We start from the raw sequence: 6,144 nt of genomic DNA on the forward strand, positions 1-6,144 counted from the left end.
TTATTGGATTAATTGGTGCATTTGTGTTGTGGGTGCACAAGTGCTAGGTGTTTATCACAGTACATTCAATTAAAATACTTGTAAAACAAACACAGTAGTTGAAGTTTATTTGATAGTATGGGACTTATGAGGTTGAAGACTCTTGTGTACCGTAAGAGGTTGATGCACCAACCAAAACGTGGCAACAATACTCCATGCATGGGTGAATGGTGGCTTTGTAGAGAAACAGGATACTATCAGATGCGAGTAGTTTTCTAGCATGGTAGATTATAATTGAACCAGATTTTATTTAATCAAAATGGTTCAATCTCTTCTAATCAAACCAAGGATGAAAAGGTTATGAATAAAAATACAAAAAAGCACTGAATGTATTTCAATTGTAAATTCTTTGCTTCTGGTATACAGTGTTAAATGTTATTGTTGATAAGATGAATGCGCGTTTTTCAGGGCATTACTTAATTTCTTTTACCTCCCATTGTGACTAAACTGACAAAGTTGTATTAATAAGCAGATGTTGCTTTAATAGTTAGAAATTAATACACTAATAAATGTAAAACTTTTAAAATAGGTAAAAAGAAAAAAAAAAGCTATAATCAGTGTCTGGTTATTGATGAAAAACCATCTTTAGACTTCGGTATTTCCAACCTGTCTCTATTGCTCATCTCCCCACGAGGGCAGAGTTAGATATAAGATCAATTATTAATACAGGGGAAAATATTGCTCCCAAAAAGAGGCTATCTGGATTGAGAATAAAAATAAAAACTGGCTCTGTTCTGTGCTAGGTTACTCACACATGAGTATCCCGTGCCCCTACAAAGCCATTATTTGTCCATGCACGGAATATTGTTACCACATCTTGGCTGGTACATCTGCCAATAGTCTCTCTCTCTGTCCTAGACAGGCTTCACAAATGAGTCGCCAACCTGATAGATCCTGCACTAGCAACCAAACCTTTGTCTCATTGTTGAAATGTGGCATCTCAGTGCCTGTTTTACAAGAATTTTAATGGAACATAGCTCTTGCACTCCCCCATGACGTAGATATTCTTGACAAACTCAACCAGCAGCAAAATTCCACCCATACACACTAGAGATCCTTAGATGCTGTAAAACTGTCTACTCAAATTGTTAGACTTCAGAATTCCCTCCTGGATCTCTACTTCTCTGACTGTACTGACATGTTTAAGTGTAATCGCTGCCCAACTCCCTACATAGTATCCCTTCAAATTTGGTCCCAAATAGTAGTCCCTTATGTCAGTGGCACTGCGCCTTGTTTGGGGTGAAACTTTCCCAACCTTGTGTCACATCTTCCTGCTATGGGAGAGAGATAAATAAATTCAACCAGTTACCTATCTCAGTACTTTTTTTTAACATGCTTCTCATTTGAGTAGAGTGGGACTCCTCGCTGCTTTGGTTGTTCAGAGATGTGGGTAGAAATATAATCCATTTTCGACAATCAGCCTGACAAACGCAAGGCCAGAAACTGGCCAGTACCTGTTGGATTGAGATAGCCGCCTGGTTAGTACTTAAGAGGTACACCCTTCTAGGCCTTGCCACCTAGCTTTCAGGTGGAGTAAGTTCATGGCTTACTGCCTGAGGCGTCCTTATCGGAGAATGCCAACAGGGCTGTCCAGGCAATTTTTGCTAAGCCAGAGTGCTCCTTCTTAGGGGCAATGGCTTGACACTCCCCACCTTGTGCCACATCATGCTGTGTGGGATGCATGTAAGTATCTACCTATTTCAAGACTAACCAAGCCCAATATTGCTTAACTTTGGTAGTCTGTTGAAAACTGGTGTTTCACTGTTATCTGGAGTTAACAGTAAGTTTATGGGATGGGAAATCTTTAAAAATGTCGCTCGGTACTAATTTAAAACACCTTATTACTGTATAATATCTAAAAAAAAAAAAAATGCATCAGTAATTTTGTACACATCTAAACGTACACTTATTAGCCCCCTGTCCTCAAACAAATGTGTTATTTGTCACAAGATGAGGTTGGATTCTGCTCAGTCCTAGGATAATCCTCCTAGGCTTTAACCTCTAATTGTCGGAGGTTTCCTTATCAGCGACTGCGGACAGGGTTGCTGCAGCATTTTCAGTAGACTAGAGTGCACTTCACCAAGTGCGCTGACATTACAATGCCTGACCTGACCTTGTGTCTAACTACCTTCAGAAGAAGTCTAAAAAAAAAAAAAAATACCACTACCCCACTTCTCGGTGGCAAATTTTCCGAATTTTTGCACTTAAATGAAATTCCCTTTAAAATCTACTATCTCTCGATTCAATTCCCTTTAAAACCAAAGAAACTAACAAAAATTGATAAACTGAACAATTTCCAAGATCAAATATTGATTTCTGTTCGAAATCTATAGATTTCTGAAGTTTGTTATTAATCAAGCAGTGGTGACCGCAAAGGCTTTTCTTGTTTAAAAGTGCATAAAGTTTCAAAATGTCACGTTGACATTTTGAATACATAAAAAAACAAAACAAACTAACAATGACGTCATAAGATTGAGAAATAAGTAAATATTTCTTTATGAAAATACGATCGTTTGGTATTTGGTTATTTTAAATTAAAAAAATAAAAAGCGAAATAAATGATTTCTACATTAATCAAAATGATAAATATTCGCTTCGACGCTTCTCATCAGCTTTTATAAGAATCGCGTTTTCTATCGTATTTTAACAGATTTTAAATGGATTATTTTAAATTTGCCGCAATTAGATAAATTATGGGGGGGGGGAACACTAAAATATTTTAAGAATCGAATGATTTTTTGTTTAAATGTTATCAAAGAACAATAAATATAAAAAGAAAAAACAGCTACGATTTTCATAAAATATTAAGCGTATTTCATAAAATTTAAAAAAAAAAAAAAAAAAAAAAAAAAAAAAAATGGATTTTTGTTTAATATTTAAAAATTAAGAATCTGGTATTATTTCTCAAATATACAGGAGTTTAAATTATTTTAAAACGAAATAAAAGACGATATTAAATTCCGGAACTTTTTTAGATGAGGATTGATGATAATTTATATTATTGTTATAATCCCGATTGTTACATTCATTCACAACGTTTCGACCGATGCAGCATCCGACTTTCTTCAGGTGCGTCTTTCTGAATTTGTGAACCTGCTAGTAAACTAAAAGATGCACCTGAAGAAAATCGGAGGTTACATCGGCCAAAACGTAAACATAACAACCAAAGATGAGAATAGTAGTCACACACACACACACAAAAAAAAAAAAAAAAAAAAAAATCAATCCTAATTTCAAATACTTCGAAACCTTTTTTTTTTTTTTTTAAATTAATTATTAATTCATGCATATTTTTAAATTTACTAAAACGGATTAACGTGAAGATAAATATACGATGTTCCTATTTACATTGCCTCCCCACGGGACAGTGTTAGACACCAGGGTCGTTTTTTAACGTGGAGAAAAGGAATAAAAATAAAAATTGTCTCAGTCGTGAAGGATATCTCCTCCATTGACAGAGAACAAGAAATTGAAATGCAGCATCTGAAGAACAGATACTACACTGTGATCTTGTCCCGAAGGCCAAAATATACGATGCTAATGCAAGATCAGTTTAATTCAATAATTGACGAGACGATTAATAGTAAAAATTAATGTTAAACGCTTTTTTTTGATTATTAAGAAATAAGATTTTAAATCTTCCAACAATTAGATGTTTTTTTTTTAATTTTTTGAGTAATATATTTTTGGCATTTAATAGTTAAAACTGTGATACTAGTGCACTAATTGATCCGTGCTGAAATAATAACGTTATTTAGAAAGCCACTCTTAATATGAGGAGGGGAGAGTGTTTTATACATATTCTGTATTTTAACCTCACAATTAAATAAAAACAGATATCATAAAGCTTTAATTAAACTTGAAAATACTATTAAAAAAAAAACGCGGATCAATAAGTGCAAAGTGCACTAGCACTAAATAAAATGGTTCTTAAACCGGATGAATTGAGAAATGATGAGAATAGAATTAATTTGAGAAAAAGAAAAACAAAAGAAAAACTTGGGGGGGGGGGCGATATCCGAAGAAATATTTAAAAATCAATCGTATACATTCTGGAGATTAGAGCGTAATAACTTCCTATTTCAGTCACCTAAATTATTTAGTTTGCTATTTTTACTTAAAAACGCGTTTTAGTAAACATTAAAATCATCCAGTTACAGGTAATTTCATCGAATATGTAAAACTATCTGGGGCACATAACAATTTTCTAGTTTAGGGACCCCCCCCCTTTTTTTTTCCAAAATAAAAAGTCTCCAGTTTTTAATTTGAATTAATAAGACGGCGACTATACCGGTACTTATGCATCCGGGCTGAAATAATGTTATTTAGAAAGCCATTCTTAACATGGCGGGGGGTGTTTTACTGTTTTGTAACTTATTCTGTACTTTCATTTAATAAACAAAAATATCGTAAAAATTGAATTTAACTCATAACCTTTTAAGTGCTAATGCAGAGAGTGATCCGCGCTATTTTATAAATCGTATTTCCACGTTTAATTAAAGTTATGTTTTTTTAAAATTCAATTGTAAGGTTAAAGTACAGAATAGGTACAAAACACCCTCGCCTCCTCATGTTAAGAATGGCTTTTTAAATAACGTTATTATTTCAGCACCGATCATTGAGTACCCACTTTTAAATATAACGTGATAACAGATTGATTATATAAGTACGATAATTTACGTGACTGAAATAGGATTTAACAAAAATTCATGAATTTTTTTTATTTTCCCATTTTCTAGTCGTTTTGTTATGTAGAATAAAAAAAAAGTAATGATTAAAAAAAAACAAAAAAAAAACGAAAGTATTTTGATGAAGTTAAGAAAGGCCCCCGCCCTCCTACTGTTAAGAATGGATTTCTAAATAACATTTAGAAATTTATTCTTAATATAAGGATGAGAGGATAGGGGGCTTTGTTACCTATCTTGTTCCTACCTTAATATTTTTAGGGGGGTGGTATAGAAGTTTCTTAGTATTACTCAGTTAAATAAGCTTTCTTCTATAACGATTTTCGTTTTTTTAAACGTCGATAGAGGACCACATCGACACGTGGTGTCCAAACAATAGACATTAATGAATGAAGAATTAAACAGACTTTTTTCGGGCGCTATTTAATGAATGGAGAGATAGAAAAACGTGTAGACATTTTTTTCTGGTTATAATAATAAATACTCATTTTAAAACTACTATGTTAAGAAGAGAAACGTGAGAGGAGGAAGGAATACTAATAGATATACCATTATTTACCTTTTTGGTTTTCGCTGTTGATTTTCAAATTTGTCTCCTCTCTCTCTTGTCGCACTTAAATGTATATAAATATAAATATGTATAATAATAATTACAACTGAAGTAACAAGTCTGCTTTTTTACCTATTATTTCCGCCCTCTCTCGGAGGAGGAGGTCTATTTACCTATAAACGAGCGATGTTTCCTTTGTGTCTTGTAAAGATTCTCAGCACCCCTGGTGCACCTAGGTATTTAACGACGAACAATCAAGTTGATCAGATAATCGTAAACAAACAAACAAAAAAATGAAACAAAGTTTGTTCGTTTTTTTCCTCTTTTTTGTATATTACGTAAGTAAAAGCGGAAGCCGATAGAAAAGACCGCCGTCCGCAACTAAAAAACCGGAAGTCGCAGCCATAGATGCCTGATACACACTTCCGGTTTGAACCACATGGCGAAAGTGTTTACCAGAGCATAATAAGCGACTCTCTCTTCTGGCTATTAGCCAGTCGTCAATGACGATACTATATACATCGATTTAAACATTATTAATAATCAAGCAAAATCGATCATTCAAATCGTTATAGCATGAAGTACACACGTTTAGAAAAATGTTAATTCTCGGTACTTAAGTTATTTATTTAGTAAATTATATTTTAGTCACGTAAATTATTTAGAGTGAAAAAATTTCGACAGAAAATTGTGAACCGATGTTAAATAATGATAAATAAGATAGAATCGACAGGTCATTAAAAAAAAAAGTCGTCTTAAGCAAAAACAATAACAATATGACGTACATAATTGCCATGTCGAAAATAGTTATATATCCCAAAATTACGAAAATTGATCGAGTAAAAAGTTATTTATAGTTAAAAGTAATTT

At 33.2% G+C, this 6,144-nt stretch overlaps 1 protein-coding gene across 4 annotated transcripts in view; it reads right to left on the reverse strand.

Moving 5' to 3' along the window:
- LOC145279670 (chromobox protein homolog 5-like) overlaps nucleotides 1–5,724 on the reverse strand; it is a 164,686-nt gene extending 158,962 nt beyond the window's left edge. The window contains exon 1 of one of the 4 annotated variants that reach the window (XM_080130932.1): nucleotides 5,284–5,724. The gene's annotated coding sequence lies outside the window, so the exon portion shown is untranslated. The remainder of the gene's footprint in view (nucleotides 1–5,283) is intronic. The other 3 variants (XM_080130930.1, XM_080130934.1, XM_080130931.1) reach the window with 3 other exon arrangements.
- Nucleotides 5,725–6,144: the final 420 nt, after the last annotated feature.

This window comes from Euprymna scolopes, chromosome 7 (genome assembly GCF_053919585.1).
Source record: "Euprymna scolopes isolate OS-2025 chromosome 7, ASM5391958v1, whole genome shotgun sequence".
In the NCBI taxonomy this organism is placed as follows: domain Eukaryota; kingdom Metazoa; phylum Mollusca; class Cephalopoda; order Sepiida; family Sepiolidae; genus Euprymna; species Euprymna scolopes.